This window comes from Trichechus manatus, unplaced genomic scaffold (genome assembly GCF_000243295.1).
Source record: "Trichechus manatus latirostris isolate Lorelei unplaced genomic scaffold, TriManLat1.0 scaffold00013, whole genome shotgun sequence".
Taxonomy (NCBI): domain Eukaryota; kingdom Metazoa; phylum Chordata; class Mammalia; order Sirenia; family Trichechidae; genus Trichechus; species Trichechus manatus.
The window spans coordinates 1,402,516-1,424,385 of record NW_004443949.1 but is presented as its reverse complement, the minus strand read 5'-3'; the positions used below and the strand labels follow the sequence as shown (position 1 = coordinate 1,424,385).

The window sequence follows — 21,870 nt, the reverse complement described above, 5'->3', positions numbered from 1 at the left end:
CCCGGCGTGGGCCTGAGCCCGCCCCGGGGCGGGGGCCGGCGCCTGGTTCCGGGTTTGTTTGGGAAAGGGGAGCTGGGGACGCGGGGCCGGGCCATCGTGCTTGGAGGGTAGAGCGGCACCAGGGGTCCGGGGAGCGCGGCAGGGAGCGGGGCACCGGCCGGCCACTGTCGGGGCGACCTGGGACGCGTAGGCTTGGTCGGGCACGGGCCCGTCACTTGGCGCCTGTGAACACTGCTGGTCAGTGGTGCTGGGAGGCGGCTGTAAAGGTGGCCAAAAGGGGAGGTGGCTTTCGCTTTGGAGTCCTGGGGGTGTAGATCCGCTGCGTGAAGTGTAGGGGACGGGATCGACAGTTAAAAACGTGAGCAGCCACCACCACACTGCCCACTCTGCTGTGTGAAGAAGTTAGGTTGGTGCCTTGATAAGGAGACGCTGTTGGAATTCAAGCTCCAGGAGGGCAAGACACTAAGGTGTGTAATTTGACAACTCCTGACATTGTGTTGTTTAACTTTGGCTGGCTTTTACTTTTCGGAGTTCTGTGAAATAAAAATAGCAAACCAAACCTACTGTCGTCGAGTCGATTCTGACTCACGGCGACCTTATAGGACAGAGTAGAACTGCCCCATAGGGTTTCCAAGGCTGTAAATCGTTATGGAAGCAGACTGGCACGTCTTTCTCCCGTCTCTGAAATAAGACGTGAACACTTTCATTTCACTTGAGTTCTACACATTGGAATGTTGGCTGCGTTTAACAGAATAGCGAAAATAGAGGGCTGTCCAATCTTAGTTGTCAGCAGGAAGAGTAAGAATTAAAGCTGAAAGTGCCCTTTTAATGCTTGTAGCTTGGTTACTGGGTGAACTATTAGAACGTAATGACATATCGCATGCACTGATCTGTTTTCACCCCCCACTCCCATAAAAAAGGGCTAATAGTAAGGAGGTCAAAACATTTTAATGTTAGACACAGATAATGAGGAACTGAAGTTGGGAATTGTTTATGGTAAAATTTCCTCAAAATTGAGGAAAAAGGTTGAGCAGCTTTTTTTTGAACACTTTCCAATTTTTAGGTCTCATTCATGGCAGTGGCTTGTTTGTTTCCCTGGTGACTTTTTTTTTTTTTTTTTTTTTTTGAATAGAAGCAGAATTTGTGGTTTGACAGCAGTGAGACACAGAATTTGACAGAGAGGCTGCCCCAGAAAACCTAGGGAATTGGGCTTTGAATATATGGACCACTTTAATATGGGTCATATTCTAGTTCTCTTGCACTTTTGAATTGCGCCCACCCCTCTGTCCCAACCCCCAGCCTAGCATTTATGTACAGTCACTGTTGATGAGGAGCCCTGGTGGCGCAGTGGTTAAGAGCTTGGTTGCTAACAGAAAGATCTACCAGCAGCTCCTTGGACACTTTATGGGGCAGTTCTATTATGTCCCATAGGGTCGCTAGGAGTTGGAATCGACTTGCTGGCAATGAGTTTGGTTTTGGTTTGGTACCGTTAATGGTATTTATTTTGACTACTTAAGAGAAAGTTGGCTGTTCTGTTTAATGTCTTTTTTTTTTTTAAGCTGTAAAGGTGCACACATTTGTATGATTGCATTTTCCAATAACCTGTGGATCACCTTTTTAGAATGCTGATCTGTATAGAATTCTGTAGGACTCTTTCACTTTTCATTTCCCTCATGTGGTATTTTGCATAAGATTGAAAACTTCATTAGAGAGCTTTTCTGTAAAGGAGTCATTGGTGACGTTTCTCAGGAGTGCCAGAATGCCATCTCCTTTAGCTCTTTCAAGACCCAGTTATTTTCTCCTTTGAATTTTTTGTTGATACTGTGTGTTTTCACTAATGAAGGCATGTGGGGATATATGCCATTTAAACATGGCTGCACTATTGACAACTGCAGCCCCCACAGGCCTCTATGCTGTATACCACATGTTGGAGACTTGTCAGTGATGAGAAAGAGATTAGGCACGACTTGTTTTCCCAAGCCTATTGTCCTGTTACTGATTGGCTTGTTTACCTGAATTCCTTCTCCCTTGCCCAAAACTTACTGTTACTCACCCAAAGCCCATTGTTCTGTTATTTGCTTCACTGCTTGCTGTACTGACTACAAAATAAACACCTGGGACTGAAGCCGGGGTTCGACTCCTCAGAGTGACCCTCCTGGCCCCGCTTCTCTGTAAGAGTTGTGGCATTGGTTATTGTCTCCGCCGCCCCGACAACCGTCACCGCTGCGACAAAGGCATGCTGATTAAAGGACCAATTCAGAATTTTTGTTAATGAGTTATGGATTTTGATACCCATTATCTGGGATCCCATGTATCGCAGCAGCCCCTACATGACGTAAATCCTGCCGATATGAGTTAATGATGAAATCGTTTCTTTTAAATTTTTTAAAATTTTATTTCTTGAAAATTTGTAAAACATGAACGTACCTGGCAATGACTGCACATACATTTTATTCTAGTTTCCTTCTTCTTACTTAGCCTTTTTATTATTTTTCATGAAACGTTTCAAAACATAGTACAATGCATTCTTCCTTACTGCAAAAGCAGTACTTACAGCCCAAATAAATAAAGCCAAGGAATTTTTTATCTCAGGAATATTATCACTACAGTGTTTTCTTCATTACTGCAAAAGCAGTACTCATAGGCTAGATAAATAAAACGAAAGGAATTTGAATCTCAGGAAAATCACCACTACTGTGTATTATTCATTATAACAAAAGCAGTACTAACAGCTAAAAAGCAGGATCAGCTGCCCTGGAATACTGCAGAACTGCTCACGGTGGTGCAGGCCACCTGCTACACGTGAAAGCAATGATGGGGCCCTAAGATTTAATGCAGGCTAAGAGTAACTTATAGGAGTTCCAGTCTCTTGAAAAGTACCACTGCAATACATTAGTCCTTATTGGAAAGGCATTATTTACTGTTTAGAAGCTAGAAAAGAAGGGAGCCAGTAACACCTGGAAACAATGAATGGCATAAAGGAGAAACTCGCTGCTATGACTAAATGAAGGAGCCCTGGTGGCGCAGTGGTTAAGAGCTGGGCTGCTCACCAAAAAATTGGCACTTTGAATCCACCAGCCACTGCTTGGAAACCCTATGGGGCAGTTCTGCTCTGTCCTGTTAGGGTCGCTGTGAGTTGGAATCGACTCAACGACAATGAGTTATGACTGAATGAAGACTGGCAATACCTTATTCTCAAGATAAGTACATTCTCATGAGAACATAGTAACTGGGAAACATAGTGAGGAGGCTTATCTCACGGAAATAAGGACAAACTTGTCAAAAGTTTAGGAAATTCACACATCTGAGAGGCATCACCTAAGACAATGCTTAATCTACACAAAAATGAGGCTCCCACTCAGGATTTTTGAGTTTCACCCATTTCAAAAGGCTCCCACCTTGAGGCTAAACACGAATGCATTAAAATCGGTCTACCCCCTTTCCAAAGAACTCCAGAGGCAAAAAAAGTGGGTGGGATACAGAATGGCCCATGGGTCTTGAAAGGGCTGGGAACATCGCCTATGTAAAGCTGCAGGAACTTGGTATAGGTGATAGGGAAGAAGAGAAAGAGATGTTAAATTTATTGAAGGTCTGCAGTGTTGCAGGCACTCTGCTAGGCCCCTTTCTGTAAGCTGTCTCTTGTTCCTGGAGGTGCGTGGTATTATCCCTGCTTTACAGATGAAGGAGCTGAGGCTCCAAGAGTTTCATTAACTTGGTCAGGGTGACATAGCTGTTAACTCTAAGAGCCAGCCTTTGCACTCAAGCTATTTGACTGTAAAGTTCATCTTGTATGTAGGCTGGATACAGGAGGAGTAGGCTCAGTGGCTGGCAGCAACTTGTCGGCCTAAGGATTTGTGAGTGGTGGCGGCTGAGAAAAATCAGCAATTTTTGTTAGCTACCAGCAGTAATAGGAAGGTGATTTCGTGGCATGTTTAACCAGTGGTTCTCAGGCTTGAGTGTGCATCAGAATCTCACATGGAGGACTGCTTTGTAAAACACAGAGTGCTGGCCCGTCTCCAGATTATTTCTGATTCAGTATGTCTGGGGTGGAACCTGAAATTTTGCATTTCTGTAAAGTTCCCAGGTGACCACAGGTTGAGAGCCACTGGTGTAATAAACAATTTGTTGTTGTTAGCTGGTATAGAGTTGACTCTACTTATGGCGACCATATGTACAACAGAATGAAATGTTACCTGGTCGCTCTGCATTATCTTTATGATCACTGACATGTTCAAGTCCATCCTTGCAAATGTTGTGCCAGTCCATCTCCCTTGCCGTCATTGGCCCTCTACTCACCAAACATGATATCCAACTCTAGTGCTTGATCCTTCTGATGATGTGCCCAAAACAAGCGAGTCAGACAGTGTTCTGTGGTGATCCATAAGGTTTTCATCGGATAATTTTCAGAGGCAAATCATCAGGCCTTTCTTCCTAGTCTTAGTCTGTCAGCTCCGCTGAAACCTGTCCACCGTGGGTGACCCTGCTGGTATTGGAAATACTGGTGGGATAGTTTCCAGCATCATAGTAACACGCAAACTGCCACAGTATGACAAACTCCCAGACAGGTGGTGGACTAAATAATGCAGAGGAGCTAAATTAGCTGTCTGCTGTGTACTAGACATCTCTGGGTGGTACAAATGGTTAACGCCGTCTGCTGCTAACCTGAAGGTTGGAGGTTTGAGTCCACCCAGAGACACCTCAGAAGAAAGGCCTGGCAGTCTACTTCTGAAAAATCAGCCAATGTACTGTATATGCATTGGAGCACAGTTCTACTCTGACAAAAATGGGATTGCCGTGAGTTGAAATCAACTTGGTGGCAACTGTTTTTATGTAGTAGGCTCTAGACGGGGTATTAGGGATGTAGAGAATCTCCGACTTGAATTATCAAACTGTTAGCGCCTGTTGCTTACCCAAATAAGTAGTGCCTGTGTTCACCAACCTCGTAGTCCTCCTGGAGGCGTTCAGATCAATATGGTGCTGCTGGTGGGCTGGAGGCTTGGTGTCTTAGTTTCTTAGTGCTGCTGTAACAAATACCACAAGTGGTTGCTTTTAAAGAATAGAAATTTATTTCTTCACTGATTAGGAATCTAGAAGTCCGAATTCAGGGTGCATGCTATAGGGGAAGGCTTTCTCTTGGTCAGCCCTGGGGGATGAAAGATCTTTGTCTCTTTCAGCTTCTATTCCTTGGTTCCTTGACAATTTCTGCATGGCAACTATCTTCCTCCTGTTTGTGCTCCCTTGTTTCTGCCTAATCTGCTTTTTTAAAACTATCTCAAAAGTGATTCGATTTAAGACACACCGTATACTGTATGGCCCTATTAACATAACAAAGAAAACGTTATTCTCAAATGGGATTACACCCACAGGTGGAGGTTTAGGACTCCAACGTATATTTTTGGGGGACACGATTCAACCCGTAACACTTGGAGAGCAAAGAAAGGAGAATGGCTTTGAGAAGAGGGCATGTGATGCAGAGAGTTACATATGATGGAGAGTCACCAACAGTCAGCCTGTTCTTGGTTGCTGTCCAGGTGATTCCGACTCCTGGCAGCCCCACGGGCTTAGTTGGCCTAATTTTTTTTTTTTTTAATTTTAAAATATTTGCCTTTGTTTTCTTCTAGATGTAATTTTTGGGTCTCAATGCTGCATTTTCTGTTAATTGTAATTCAGAAAATGAAACCATGTAATAGGCTCATGAACTGGAAAGTTCTGAACCTTTAACTCTTTTAGCACCCTCTTTCAAAGATGCCTTTGAAAGAAGGAAGCCCAAAGCCCTAGACTAGAAATATAATTTTTAGAGCAGAAAGAAAACTTCAGTAGCATTTACTTGAGTGTTCTCATGTTACAGATAAGGAAGTGGTTTTAATTCTTTGATAATGATTAGTTCTGTTTGGTGACTTGAGTAGCACAGCCTGGGAACCAAACTTTTGTTTTTTTCTATTATCATATTTTTATCTCAGTTTTTCTTCTGAACATACTACCTACATTCAGTTTTTCTTTATTACACTGAGCTGAGCTGATTAAACCATTTTGACCATAGGGAACAGACTAGTTAAATCTGTAAGTATAGAAGATCATGAAATTTTTGGGGGGGAGGGAGATTATTTAAATGTGGAAAGAATAAATAGATTAAGTAGTGAAAGTGAATGACTTTAAGTAATTTATATAAACTGAACAGGAGAGGGTCAGATAGCTTCCAGAACTATTTTAAATTCTTTTAATAAGATAGACTATAGATAGCAGTAGTGTCAGAGTGCCAATTCATTTGACTAGTTAGCATTTGCTGAGAGACTGCCTGGAAATGCAGTAATTTGATTCTGTCAGACAGGGAGTTGTTCTGAGATGGATGCCCTATAGTAGTAATTGGGCTTTATTTTCCCATATGAAGTTAATTGTGGTTAAATTTAATATCTGTTGCTGTGGACTTCTTTGATTAGTATCCAGCAGTTAATCTTTGTTTATATGGAAATATCATGGGGACCTAGTCGCCTGCTCTTTAGGACTAAAACATTTCAGCCATAAATTTAGTTTTCTCTTCAGACCATTAGAAATCTGATTTTGTCTTATCTGATGAGTTTGTGTCATTTTGGAGTTCTGGAATATAGGGAGGGGATTTAATTAGTCAGCAAAGGTTTGCACCATAGTGATGGGATATAAGCATTATAGAGCTCGTATCTTTGATTTTACAGGAGATATAAGATATGTATTTGTGAAGCATCCATGTTCTCCTTCACTCCTTACTCAGTTTAGATGGAATTGTTCATCATTGTGGTCATTTCATTGTATTCTTCTGTTTTAGTCATCTGGCAAAATCCAATACCCTTTTAAATCCAACTTGGACATCTTATTTGTTGTACCTCAGAGCTGAACGTGGATGGAGAAAAATGGACAACCTTGCCAACTGATCTCGTCTTAAGTGCACAATCTCAAACTCAGATGCACACTCAATAATACCAGCATTCTTATACTTTTCTGGTATATGTGTTCTTGAAAATCAGTGTTTTATGCTTTTCCTCTTTCCTTAAACTCTAGTTTTCTCTCCTCCCTTACCTTATTCTTTTAGACCATGTCTTTACTGAGAAAATGAAAGCCATTAGAGAACTTCCTCTTCTTTCTACCCCAAAATTCACTAGCTTATCTGCATCTGTACCCGCCCTGACTAACTTTTGTCCCGTTAAAATGGATAAAACATCTCGATTCCTGGTAAAATCCAATTCCTACGCTTAAATCCTGGATTCCTCTCCTCTTCTGAAAAATTTGCTCCCACAGTGACCATTTCTCTCCTCTGTCACCACTGTCTTCCTCTCTGCTGAATCATTGCTATCAGCACTCTGACATGCTGCAGTGTCTCTGTTGTCAACTGTTCTTTGATGTCCTGTGTTTCTCCAGCTACTGAACTGTACTTTTGCTTCAGTGGACAGCAGAACTTCAAAGAGTCTTCGGTAGTCTCTGTCTCTATTTCTTCCTCTTCTCTTTCCAACATGTTAGTCCATGAATGCTGCAAAGCCTTATTTAATTCCATACCATAGGCTTATTTCTGACTAAGAGTCTTTCTTCTTCTTGTTTCCGTGGTCTGAAAAACTCTTCCCTGAGATCTTCAAATGAGCACTTCTGTTTCAGAGTGGCCTTTCTGACGCAGTATGTAGAAGACACTTTTTCCTTCAGTTATTATTCTCCCTTCATAAAATGTAGCACTGCTTGAATTATCTTGTTTAGTTTTGTCTGTCCCTTCTAGAATATAAGCTTTATGGAAAGGGCCTTTGTTTCTGTGCCTGAAACATCCTGACCAGAAATGGATTGTGTATGCAATAAATATTTTCTAAATATATAAGTGAAGTTGACTATTTGAGCTTTTTTTTTTTTGCTTGAGCTCTCCAAACTTATTTTCCAAGTTGAAATTCCTTGAGCAAGTACTCTCATCACCACATTTATGCTTTCAGAGTTGATTGAAGCAAAGACTGAGATAATATCCATTGAAATTGAGCAATTCTGGTTACAATCCTAGGGTTTTATATTCCTCGTTCAGCTAGGAAGACTTTGGTGCAGACGTTGTTAAAATGTACTACATAATTACTCAGCCCTTTCTTTTGGTGGCGCAGTGGATAAGAGCTGTGGCTCAAACCAAAAGGTCGGCAATTAGAATCCACCAGCCGCTTCTTGGAAACCTTATGGGCAGTTCTACTCTGTCCTATAGGGTAGGGCCGCTGTGAGTTGAAATCACTCGACACCTAGGTTTTGAGTTCTTTCTTTCAGTTTGGCTGTGTAGACTTACCACTTTTTATGTCAGGGTGATTGGAGAGAGATGCTTAGGTCTGAGGTCTCCACCTCAGTGTATTTTTATTGAAACTGTTTTGCGGTTGGTTCTTGCTTGATCATGGACTTGCTAAGGTACTGAACTTTCTGCCCTGTCTTCCTGTGGTGGTGTGACATCCCCATGTCTCTCTACTCAGTCTTTCTTTTATATCTCAAAAGAGATTGGCCTAAGACACTATCTAATCTTCTAGTGTTTGGTTTTCTTGTAATCTTGATGGGCCAGGGCGATGGTGGTATAGTGGTTAGTGTTGTTACCTTCCAAGCAGGTGACCTGGGTTCGATTCCTGGCTGATGCAGGCCAAAGGTTTACTTCTGAGTCCTGGCAGCACAGTGGTTAAAGTGGTCGACCGCTAACTGAAAAGTTGGGTGTTCAAAACCATCAACGGCTCTGTAGGAGAAAGATGTGGCAGTTGGCTTCCTTAGAGGTTTATAGCCTTGGAAACTCTATGGGGTTGCTATGAGTCGGAAGTGGGTTTTGTTTTGAATCATGATTGCTGCCACATCTTTCTCCCATGGAGTGGCTGGTGGGTTCAAATTGCCAACGTTTTAGTTAGCAGCCAAGGGCTTAACCACTGCGCCACCGGGGCTTCCTACAGTAGGAGCAGAGAAAGCGGTTTTTTCCTTCCTTCTCACTGAAGTGGTTAGAGAAGGCTTTATAAAGGAGCCAGCATTTGAGGACAGAATTCTGATGCATGAATAGGAATTTTCCAGATGGGAAAGTGGGGAAGGCTATTTCATGGAACAGCAAGTGCAGAAGGGAGGAGGCATCAGATAACATAGTATGTTCAGGGAAGTACAACCAGTTCATCATGATATAAGAGTATAAAGCAGGAGGTGGAAGACTGGATGGTGATCATGAATGGTGTTGTTTGTCCTTTGCTCTAGAGCGATTTAGATCCAGTCTAGCTGGTGATGTGAAAACAGTACAGAATTTTTAGCGGGAATGCATTTTGGCCGCAGGGTGGGGATGGATTTGGAAGAAGGTGAGATGAGAGCCGGGAAGATCTCAGTTAGGCTCAGCATCTCTTGTCGGCAGGGGGGTCTACGCAGCCAGCTCTTGGACTGGGCAAGTTCATGGCGGCAATGTGAACACAGTGCACCAGGGGAACAAAAAATAATGCTCTCCGGATGATTGGGGTGGGCCATGGAATTTTCACAGAGGAGGTGGTATTTACTTATCACATAATTAAATGGGGGATTACATTGGATAAAATTATAACCAAATAAAGATCTGACTTTTATTCCGAAGCATTAGAGAAATACTGGATACCTCTTTTAATCCTAGAAGGCAAGAGAAATTTAGTTTGAACTCAGACTGTAGGATGAGTGAATGACATACCTTTTTTTTAATATATATAATTTTATTGTTGTTGAGAATATACATAGCAAAACGTACACAGTACGACAGTTTCTATGTACCGTTTAGTGACATTGATTATATTCTTCGAGTTGTGCGACCATTCTCACCCTCCTTTTCTAAGTTGTTCCTTCCCCATTAAAATATACTCACTGCCCCCTAAGATTCGTATCTCATCTTTCGAGTTGCTGTTGTTAGTTTGCTCTCATATGGATAGTCCTCGAAAGAGCATAATGCTCAAGGCAGATGTCTTTTACTAGTTAAGCTAAACTATTGTTTGATATTTTAAAAATTAATTAATTAATTTTGTTTATTGTAGTTTAAGTGAAAGTTTACATTTCAGGTTAGTCTCTCATACAAAAATTTATACATACTTTGTTATGTGACCCTAATTGCTCTCCCTATACTTGGAAAGCACACTCCTCCTTTCCACCCCAGATTTCCCGTGTCCATTCAACCAGCTTCTGATCCTCTGTGCCTTCTCATCTCACCTCTGGACAGAAGCTGCCCATTTAGTCTCATAAAGCTATTTGATTTTAAGAAGACTTCAGGGAATATTTTTAGTTTAAGGTTTAAAGATGATCTCAGGGCAGTAGTTTTCAGGGATTCATCCAATCTTCATGGCTCCAGTCTGAAGTCCATGGGAGGGAATGACATAATCTGACATGGCAGCTTAAAGGACTTTGCGCATGAATTCTTGACTCCTAGACTTCAGGTTGAACCTGTGAGGTTAGAAACGATTTTGGCTAAAATGTCAGATTAAATGATGAGTTGAGTGAGTGAAGCATGCAAGGCTTAGTAACTAGAAAGCTTAGCCTGGTTTACTTGAGGAAAGGGGTCATGTGCTGGCTGAAAAGAAAGTTGGGCTTTGGAATTGGATCTTGTTTTGACAGTTATTGTGAGTCCTTGAACGAGATGACTTAACTTCTTTTAGCCTCAGTTTTCTTGGTTATAAAAGTATGAAAGATACTTCCTAGCGTGGTTGTGAAGATGAAGTGAAAGAAAGACTCCGAAGGATCCAGTACATAGAAGATGCTTAATTCCTTCCTTGTCACGTCTTGCCTGGTAAACACTTTCATGGGTGGGTGAGGAAAGCATTCTTCTTCTTCTTTTTTTTTTTTCTTTTCTTTTCTTTTTTTAAAAAATTGTGTTAAACTAAACCAAACCAATTGCCTTCAGTCGATTCTGATTCAGTGACCCTATTATAGGACAGGGTAGAGCTGCCCCATAGGGTTTCCAAGGCTGTAATCTTTACGGAAGTAGACTGTTACATCTTTATCCCACGGAGCGTCTAGTGGGTGCCAACTGCTGACCTTTCGATTTGCAGCCGAGTGCTTAACCATTGCGCCACCAGGGCTCCTTAAAATGTCGTAGAATATATATAACAAAACGTTTACCATTTCATCTATTCTTGGGTGTATAATTCAGTGACATTCATTATGTTCACCATGTTGTATAGCCAGCACTGCTATCCGTTTATAAATTTTTTTTTTTTATCACCCTTAACAGACACTCAGGAGTCTTTGTGTAGTGCAGATAGGCAAATGCTTGGCTAATAACTGAAAGGTTGGCGGTCTGAACCCACCCAGAGGTACCTTTGAAGAAAGACTTGGTGATCTGCAAAAATGAAAGGTCACCATGAAAACCTGGTGGAGCGCAATTTTATACTGAAACACATGGGGCACCTTTTTTTTTTTTTTTTTTTCAATAGAAACAGTACCCGTTAAGCAGTCAACGGCCCGTTTGCACTTCGTGCCTGCCCCTGGTAACCACTAATAAACTTTGGTCCCTATGCATTTGCCTATTCCAGATATTTCATATAAGTAGGATCACACAATGTTTGTCCTTTTGTGGTTGACTTATTTCACTCAGCATAGTGCTTTCAAGATTCATGCATGTTGTAATAGTGTCAGTTCTTCATTTCTTTTTATGGCTAATATTCCACTCTATGTGTGCAACTCATTTTGTTTATCCATTCATCTGTTGCTGGACATTTTGGTTGTTTCCACCTTTCGGCCGTTGTGAATAGTGCTGCAATAAACACTGGTATACAAGTGTCTGTTCGCATTCCTGCTCTCATTTCTCTTGGGTTATACTGTATTTTTACGCAAATAACGTGAGCCTTCTACGTTTGTGTGCCAGCCACTCCCTTCCCCCTGTGAGATATTTTCGTAAGCATGCTCTGCTAATTTTTTTGTGTATGTGGAATTGGTGGAATTGCTGGCTCAAGTGGTAATTCTGAGTTTTAAGTTTTTGAGGAACTGCCAAGCTGTTTTTCACAGTGACGTACCATTTTACAGTCCTACCAGCAATGGATGAGGATTCAAATTTCTCTGTGTCTTCTTCAAGACCTGTTGTTTTCTGTTCTTTTTTTTATGATAGCCATCTTTAGTGGGTATGAAGTGATTTCTCATTGTGATTTTGATTTGCAATTCCATAATGAATAATAACTTTGCATATCTTTTCATATGCTTGTTTTTCATTTGTATTTCTTCTTTGGTAAAATGTCTATTCGAGTCTTTTGCCCCTTTTTTTAAAAATTGGATTGTCTTTTGCTGCTAAGTTGTAGGAGTTCTTTGTGTATTCTGAACATTAAATCCTTATTTATTTTATCCCAACCTGTAGGTTCTCTTCATTTTGTTGATAAAGACCTTTGACGCAAAAAAATTTTTTATTTTGATGAGGTTCAGTTTATCTATTTTTCCTTTTGTTGCTTTTGCTTTTGATGTCATACCTAAGACTTCATTTTCAAAAACTAGATCCCAAACCTTTACCGCTCAGAGCTTTATGGTTTTAGTTCTTACATTTAGGTTGTTGATCCATTTTGAGTTAACTTTTTGTATATGGTGTGAGATATGGGCTCAGCTTCATTTTTTTGCGTGTGGACCAGCACCATTTATTGAAGAAACTATTCTTTCTCCATTGTATGAATTTAGCACACTTGTCAAAAATCAGTTGAACATAGACACATGGGTTTATTTCTGGATTCTCAATTCTTTTTCTTTGGTCTGTATGTCATTCATTAAGCTAGACTGTTTTGATAACTGTAGGTTTATAGTATGTATAGTACTTTGGAAAGTGTTTCATTCTGTTGTCCATAGAGTCCACAGAGTCGCTATGAGTTGGAACAGACTTGATGGCAACTAACAACAACAACAACGTAGTATGTTTTGAGGAGCCCTGGTGTCACAGTGGTTAAAGTGCTTGGCTGCTAACCGGAAGGTCGGCAGTTCGAACCCACCAGCTGCCCTGCGGGAGAAAGATGTGGGAGTCTGCTTCCATAAAGATTTATAGCCTTGGAAACCGTTATGGATTGAATTGTGTCACCCGAAAATGTGTGTCAACTTGGGTAGGCCATGATTCCCAGTATTGCGTGGTTGTCCTCCATTTTTTGATCTGATGTAATTATCCTGTGTGTTGTAAATCCTAACCTCTATGGTGCTAATGAGGTAGGATTAGAGGCAGTTATGTTAATGAGGCAGAACACAATCTATAGGATTAGGTTGTATCTTGAGTCAGTCTCTTTTGAGATATAAAAGAGTGAAGTGATCAGAGAGAATAGAGACCTCATTACCACCAAGCAAGAAGAGCCAAGGGCAGAGTGCATCCTTTTGACCTGGGGTCCCTGTGCTGAAAAGCTCCTGGACCAAGGGAAGATTGGTGACAAGGACCTACCCCCAGAGCGAACAGAGAGATAGAACCTTCCCCTGGAGCTGGCACCCTGAATTTGGACTTCTAGCCACCTAAACTGTGAGAGAATAAATTTGTTTGTTAAAGCCGTCCACTTGTAGTATTTCTGTTATAGCGCCACTAAATAACTACGACAGAAACCCTGTGGGGTAATTCTGCTCTGACCTATAGGGTCACTATGAGTTGGAATCACCTTGACAGCAGTGGGTTGTTTATAGTATGTTGTAAAGTTGGGAAGTGTGAGTCCTCCTACTTTGTTTTTCTTTTTAAAGATGTCTTTGACTATTCAGGGCCCCTTGCAGTTTAATGCAAATTTGAGGATTGGCTTTTCCATATCTGCAAAGAAGACTGTTGGACTTTTGATAGGGAATGCATTGAATCTATAGATTACTTTGGGTAGTATTGACATCTTAACCATATTAGTAAGTCTTCCAGTTCATGAATGTGGAATGTGTTTCCATTTGTTTAGCTGTTATTCAGTTCATTTCAGTCATGTTTTATAGATTTCCGTGTTCAAACGTTTAGCCTCCCTTGACTAAATTTATTCCTAGGTACAGGCAGTCCCCTGTTAGGAAAAGTCTGACTTACGCACCACACGTACTTACCCTTTAATGTTATGTAAATTTGCCCTTGCTTTGAAACGATTGAACCACCTCTACCTGCAGTAAATTTTCATCACAATCACCTTCACTTGCTGCATTTGCAGCTTTTAAATCATTGAAAAGGGCACTAAAATAAGGCTAAATAAGAACTGTGTGTACCTATTCCAACTTATCTACAAATTGTTAAAGATGCTCAGGAACTGATCTCATTTGTAACCTGGGGACTGCCTGTGTTTTATTCTGTAATCTCAGCTCTGCCATCATCCTGGAACTGGCCATTGTCCTTCTTTTTTTTTTGACTAGTGGTTTACCTCATACCTAAAATTCTTCCCTTCTCAAGCAGTCTGGAGTCTTCAGTACATTGATCTTCCCTATGAAAAAATCTTAATAGGAATATGCTTGAAATCTTCGTGTTATTTCTAATACTGTCCCTCTCTGCCCCTGCATTTTGAGAACACACAAATACTCATGAACATGCCCCTGTAATTGTAGCCACCTCAGTGTTCCAGTTTGGAACCTAAGGCTGGATTGTTCCATAGCACTTCCACCATTCTTAATTTATCTGTAGTTCATTTTCTGGTATAATTTTACCATGGTTCTTGTCTCTGTCTTTCTTCCTACATGAGTGATGCACAGCATTTTATGTTTATGTTTGTTGTGTGCCAACAAGTTGACCCTGTATGACAGAGTAGAATTGCCCCATAGGGTTTCCTAGGCTGTAATCTTTATGGGAGCAGATACCACATCTTTTCTCCCGCAGAGCCACTGGTGGTTTTGAACTACCTGTTAGCAGCCAGTATTTATCTACAGGCTAGAAAATCCCGTGGGGCAGTTCTGCTCTGCCCTGTAGTTCGCTATGAATTGGAATCGACCAATAGCACACAATAACAATATACTTTATATTTGGAATTACCTTTCAAAAAAACCAAAGTGTACTATCTGTAACTGTTCTCATTTCCCTGTCCCCATGTTCTCATTTCCCTATCCCCACTCCCTTAATGGGTTTTAAAAAAACCTTTATTAAGGAAAATTTCAGACATTTACAAAAGTATGATAGGATGATTCTGAATGGTATAATGAACTTCTGTATACCCATCTCTCAGCTTTGAAAATTACCAGCTCATGACTGATCTTATTTTATTTATACCCGTGGATTATTTTGAGGTTTATCAGACTTTCTATTATTTCATTTATAAATATTTTAATGTCTGTAAGAGATAAGGACTGTTTTAAATGTTAAAATCCATATCACCCATATGCCCTGCAGTATCTGATTATAGCCAGGTAATCAGATACTTGGAACCCTATAATCTGTTTACAGAAACGTTTGATGCAGGGCTATTTTGCTTTTCTTTCCTGATTTTATGGGGTACTTAATTGTGAAATGTGGTGTGTCTATTATGTTTCAAAATACTCTTTAAAACAAGAATTTTCTATTGCATGTGATCAGCAACACCTTTAAACAAAACACATACCACAGTCTCATTTTGTTAAAAATTTTTATGTACGTAGTACATGAATACATTCTTATTGGGAAAAGTTAAGCAGTGTAGAAATACATAGAGTAAACTTGTTTTTAAAGCATAAATGAAATCACAGTGTACGGACTGTACCGCAGATTGCTGTCCCCACTTCACACCACCGCCATGGTTCTTTCCGTTCTTGCCTGCCTCCAATCAGTTTTCTACACTGCAGCCAGATTGATCATTTAAAAATGTAAATCCGATTGTCATTTCCCTGCTAAAACCCATTCCAATGGCTTCCCTTTGCACTTAGAATAAAATCTGTATTTCTTACCATGGCCTGAGAGGCCCTGTATAATCTATCTTGCCTTCATTTTCTATACTCTTCTTTCTTGCTTATCTTGCTGGAGCCTCCTTTAGATTCCCTGAAGTTGAGCTTGGTCCTACCTAGGCCCTTGGCTATTGTTTTGTTTTCCTTACCCGGACATGATCTTGGCATGCTGGAGGCTTCTTGTCATTCGTGATTCCCACAAACCATCCCCCCCGCCTTGTTATTCATGTTTTAACTCTAGTTTATCCTCAGAGAGCCCTTACTTGACCCCTTTATCTACATAAATTACTCTTCCTCCTTTATCAGGCAGCCTGTCACCTTAGCCTCATGGAATTTCACTATTTGAAATTATCTTGTGACTTCACTATGTGGAATTTTCTAATTATTTCCCTTGTTCTTCATTGCATCCCCAGAGCTAGAGCAGTGAGTGAACAGATTACATGAATGGTCTGTTTTCTGTGAATGTTATATCCTTTTGAATACATAAAGATATCAGTTATATTCATTTTTAGGTTTTTTCCTCTCTTTTTGCTACACTAATTTTGTTTTCTTAATTCTCCTATTTGATGTTAGTTTCTTTAAGTATTGGTTTTTTGTTTAATTGTGCATTAGGTGAAAGTTTACAGAGCAAATTAGATTCCCATTCGATAGTTTGTACCTGAAGTATTTCATGGCCTTGGTTTCATTCCCCACAGTGTGTCAGCACTCTCCTCATTTCTGCCCTGAGTTCCCCATTACTTTTTGTCCTGATTTTCTATCCTTCCTGCCTTCTCATCTTTACTTATGGGCACATATTGCCCTTTTGATGTCGTATAATTGATTGGTCTAAGGAACACATTCCTCTCCAGTGTTATTGTTTATTTTACGGGCTTGTCTATTGTTTGGCTGGAGGGTGGTCTCCGGGAATGGCTTCAGTTCCAGGTCAGAAGGGTGTCTTAGGGCCATAGTCTTAGGGGTTCTTCCAGTCTGTATCAGACCAATAAGTCTGGTCTTTTTTGCAAATTTGATTTTTTTGTTCTACATTTTTCTCCCACTGTGTCCAGGACCCTCTGTTGTGATCCCAGTCAGAGCAGTCAGTAGTGGTAGTCAGGCACTGTCTAGTTCTTCTGCTTGGGGTCATGTTAGGAATTGGTTTTTTGATCAATTTTGTGTTGCAGAATTGCTCATTGCCAGTCTTTGAATGCTGATTGTTGGAGAAGAGCAATTGCTTGGCTGGAGGTGAGGGAAGTTCCTTGTATCAGATACCACAGTTTGGAAAACTCAGCTGCAGCCACCTTTCTGGCAGACTTCTCCTGGAATTGTGTTTGGATGTGGTTTTGTTCACCAATCCTATCCTTTTTATGTTTCGAGAATTTTTCTAAAATTTGTTTTTTTTAATGGTCCTCTTCTTTAAAAAAATATTTTCTGGCAAGGTTACGCATTTATTTAAATAACTTCAGACATTTCTAGAATTTGAGTATATTGGGTGTTAGGCTCATGTGCTCAATTGGCTAACTTGATCTAGTCCCTCTTGTTCATTTTCTTCAAAACAATTTTTTTTTTTTTAAGTAAGAGGTAATTTTTATTAGCCAAATTTCTCTTCAGGGCAAGGATTTAAATTTTTAAAAACTTGATTTTGATACAACTTAAAAATATACCAAAGTAGAGAATAGCATCATGAACCCCTATGTATTATCGCCCAGCTTCAAAAATTATCAACACATAGCCAATTGTTTTATCTATACTCACTCCATCCTCCGAGATTATTCTGAAGCCAATCCCATTCATCCCATTATATCATCTGTAAATACTTCAGTATGTGGCAGGGACTCAAATTTAATGCTAGAAAACAGTCTGTCTTATTCTAGTGGCCAGTTCTTCCACTCCCCTACTTCTCAGACCAAGCCAGATAAACCCAATTGGTTGTTTTTCCTGCATCTCAGACCCAGCCTGAAAAGGCCCAAAGAACTCAATCAGCACCAGTCTAGGAGTGGGCGTGGGGCGAGTCGTTGGCCTAAGTTTGGTCTCCCTGTCCTAGTTTCTGCATCCACAAGAGGAGTGGTTCCTGTGGGAGATAGAGATGAACAGGGCAGGCTCTTTCCAGAGAGTCAGTCAGAACCCTGCAGTCAAAGCCTGCAGGATTCTCCTCATTGCCTCTGTGGGAGAGACTGCCCTATTCATTTCTGTTATCTCCACAGGTTTACATGTAGGATATATTATATATACTCAGTAACACTTGTTATGTGAAACACATTAGTTTCCATAATCTTCATTGTATGAAGTAGGTTATATTTTTGGATATTGTCTTAGGCTGGGTTCTTTAGAGAAGCAAAACCAGTAAAGCATATAAATATATATAAAGAGATTTATATCAAAGAAATGGCTCATGCAATTGTAGAGGCTGGAACGTCCCAAGTCCATGGATTAGGACAGAGGCTTCTCCCGATTCATGTAAACGCAGGGGCTGGCGAACCCAAGATCGGCAGGTTGGAAAGCAGGGCTGTTGCTCACAGGCTGTGAATATTGACGAATCCCAAGATTGACAGGCAAGACCACAAGGCTTCTCCTGATTCACGTAGCTGTGGGGGCTGGTGAACCCAAGATTGGCAGGTCGGAGAGCAGGGCTCTGCTCACAGGCTGTGAAGATTGACAAATCCCGAGATGGGCAGATAAGCTGATAGCTCAATTCCCAAGAACCAGAGGTCAGATGAACAGGAGGCAGCCGCAGGATCCAGAGCGAGCAAAAAAGCCAGAATGTCTGCTTATATTGGATGTAGGCCACACCCCCAAGGAAACTCCCTTTCGATTGATTGGCTACTCACAGCAGATCCAATCATGGGAGTGATCATATATAAACACTGAAAATCATGGCCCAGCCAAGCTGACACACAATCTTAACCATCACAGATATGGTGTGGAATTGGATAGAACTACTGTCTGAATATAATTGGCTTCTAAATATACATCACATAGGGAATTTTCACAGAGCAGGAACTTATATCCTCATTGTTTTAAATGTGAAATATAACAGTGCGTTCCCAGTCCATTGAAAACCTTCAGCTAATTTTTCCAAATGTTACTAACTGCTAAAAAGAATCAAAACTTACCAAAATTTGACTGTGATTTATTCTGAGCAGTTATTCTCTGTTGTCAGTTAAGGATATCTTGAACTCTGTTAGGAGTGAAAGAAAAGGAATTTTATTGAGGAATAATAACAGCTATAGCTGGGAAGCAGTAGGTAAAAATCCAAAGTGCTCTACCCTTCAAGCGGAGAGAGGGCTTATCTTAGTTAACTAGTGCTGCTTTTACAGAAATACCACAAGTCGGTGGCTGTAACAAACAGACATTTTTTCTCTTACAGGTTAGGAGGCTAGAAGTCTGAATTCAGGGTGCTGGCTCTAGGGGAAGGCTTTCTGTCTCTGTCAGCTTTGGAAGAAGGTCGTTGTCTCTTCTGAGCCTCTGCTCTTGGACGATCTTCATGTGGCTTGGTGTCTCTCTTCCCCCATCTCTGCTTGCTTGCTTGTTTAATCTCTTTTATATCTCAAAAGAGATCGACTTAAGATACACCCTAATCATGCCTCATTAACATAACAAATATAACCTAATAATCATTAACATAACCAATCCTGCTGCATTAATGTAACAAATGCCACCCATTTACAAATGGGATTGTAACCACAGGCAGAGGTTAGGATTTTTGATACATGTTTTGGAGGAGACAGTTCAATCCATAACAGGGGTCTATATACATAGAGAACAAAGGAAAAGTAGGGGATTAATGATGGTAGATAAGATCAGCTTCAGCTTGAAGTCCTTTGAAATGTAAAGGTTGACCTCTTGGTTAGGTAGGAGTGAGTTACCACCTAGGTGTGAGATGCCGGCAAGTTTGGTTATACTTGATTGTAGAATTGTGGTCAAGTATTCATGATTGTGTCACATTGGTTAAGTTCTACGGCTGCTAACCAAAAGATCAGCAGGATCCAGAGTGAGCAAAAAGCCAGAACATCTGCTTACATTGGGATGCAGGCCACACCGCCAAGGAAATGCCACCAGCCGCTCCTTGGAAACCCTGTGGGACAGTTCTAGTCTGTCATATAGGGTCGCTTTGAGTTGGAATCAACTCAACAGCAATGGATTTGGTTTGGTTTTTTAATTCATGATTGTAGTGGGTTCCCAGAGCAAATTGTTTACGTATTCTTCCCAAATGGTTTACATCCTGACCTTTTGTTTTCTGACAATGCATGTTGGCCCCATCATTCTTAGTCCGACAGGAGTGCCTCCATTTTAAACCTTTTCTGTTTACAATATGCATGTAGGGAGACCGTTTTGATTCCAGAAAAAGCAAATGGCTCAAAGAAGCTAGGTACAATGAGGCTTATAAAGAGAAGACAGAGAATATAGAGTATCAAACATTGGCTAATCTTAATGTGACTGACTGAACCCGGCCTTCCCCTCTTTACTAAGATCCACTGATAGCAGGTTACTTCTGGCCTGGCTACTGATAATTTGGCCCTCACCCACCTGCAGCCATGAGCCTTTCTGAGATTTAAACTAGGAGGTAATGGTTTGACAACTATCCTTTTCTAGCAGGATAAGACAAATTTACATTGCTGTAGAGCAGTTTCTGGCGGGCTTTTGTAGTTGATTCAGACTTTTAATATTTGGTTTCCTGGATAAGAAAAACCTTAATATCAAAATAAGATAACTGTTATGAATTTTCCTGTTTAATACGTACACAAACGCATTGTCGTTGAGTTGATTCCAACTCATATCAACCCTATAGGGCAGAGTAGAACTGCCCCATTGGGTTTCCAAGACTGTAATCTGTATGGAAGCAGACTGCCACATCTTTCTCCCAAGGAGCAGCTGGTGGGTTGCAACCTCTGAATCTCCAGTTGCTTTTGGTGACTACAGTGGCAGGCAGTTGCTCAGGTAGCTGTTCTGGGTATCCTGCTTGACTTCTGCTCTTCCCTTTTTTGACCTCCACCTCCAGACAGTCCACGTAAGTCCCAGGGGGCCTTCTTTCTCTCTAACAATTTTCTAAGCAGCCTATTCTTCTCTGTTCCTACTGCTGCTGTTCCATAGTCAATTCACTGTCATCTCACCTGGATTATTGTAACAGATTTCTAATTGGCTTCCCTCTTTTCCATCTGGCTGTTATTACAAATTTATAGGACACTGAGAAGTGTCCCACTCCAGAATAATTGGATCAGGATGGGGAAGGGAGCTCACTGTGAAACACTGGACTCGTGCTTCCCTGGAAAGCATTAGTTCACCGAGGCGCTGAGCATTTAAATGTGGTATTTTTTGTGTTCGGAATGTCTGGTTCCCTCGTCAGCCTTTTCACAGGTGATACCCTTCCCATTTTTCATTCTCGTTTCGGGTGACACCTCAGGGAAACCTTCCCAGCACGGCCCTATAGAACTTTCTGCGATAATGGGAAATGTTCTTTATCATCTGCACCATCCCGTGTACTAGCCACTAGCTATTGAGCACTTAAAATGTGATTAGTGTCACTGAGAAGTGGAATTTTTTATTTAATTTTAACTCTAGGTGTTAGATGCCTTAACTTGTGCCTTCACAGTACCCTGTATGCACCCCTATCAGAACACTTACTGTGTTGTATATGTTTCCATCATTTTATTGTTAAACATATTGCAACATTGAAAGAATTTTACAGGGTACACCCATCACCTACAGTGTACTACTCACTACCTGGATTTTACCGTGAATGTTTTACTGTACTTATTTGTATACATATCCATCTGGACAGCGCTCTATCCATCCGTTAATCTCTTTCAAAAAATGCTTTTCAGAATAACATTGGTGTACGTGCCCCGACCATGCGTATCTTTCCTATGCTGTAGTCTTTACGGGAAGGAGCCCTGGTGGCGCGGTGGTTAATTGCTCGGCTCCTAACCAAATGGTTGGCACTTCGAACCCACCAGCCACTCCATGAGAGAGACGTGGTAGTCTGCTTCCATAATTACAGCCTTGGAAACCCTACAGGCTGTTGTGCTTTGTCCTGTCGGTTCCTGTGAGCTCAGAACTGACTTGACAGCACGCAACAACATGCATATCATCAGTAGCTTTTTTGGATGTAAAATTTATACCCAAACATGTTAAATGTATATT

General features: G+C 41.0%; 1 protein-coding gene across 1 annotated transcript in view; it reads left to right on the top strand.

Annotated features, from left to right (window-relative positions):
* Window positions 1–21,870, top strand: part of DNAJC3 (DnaJ heat shock protein family (Hsp40) member C3) — a 95,698-nt gene that overhangs the window by 385 nt on the left and 73,443 nt on the right. The gene's annotated exons all lie outside the window — the stretch shown is intronic.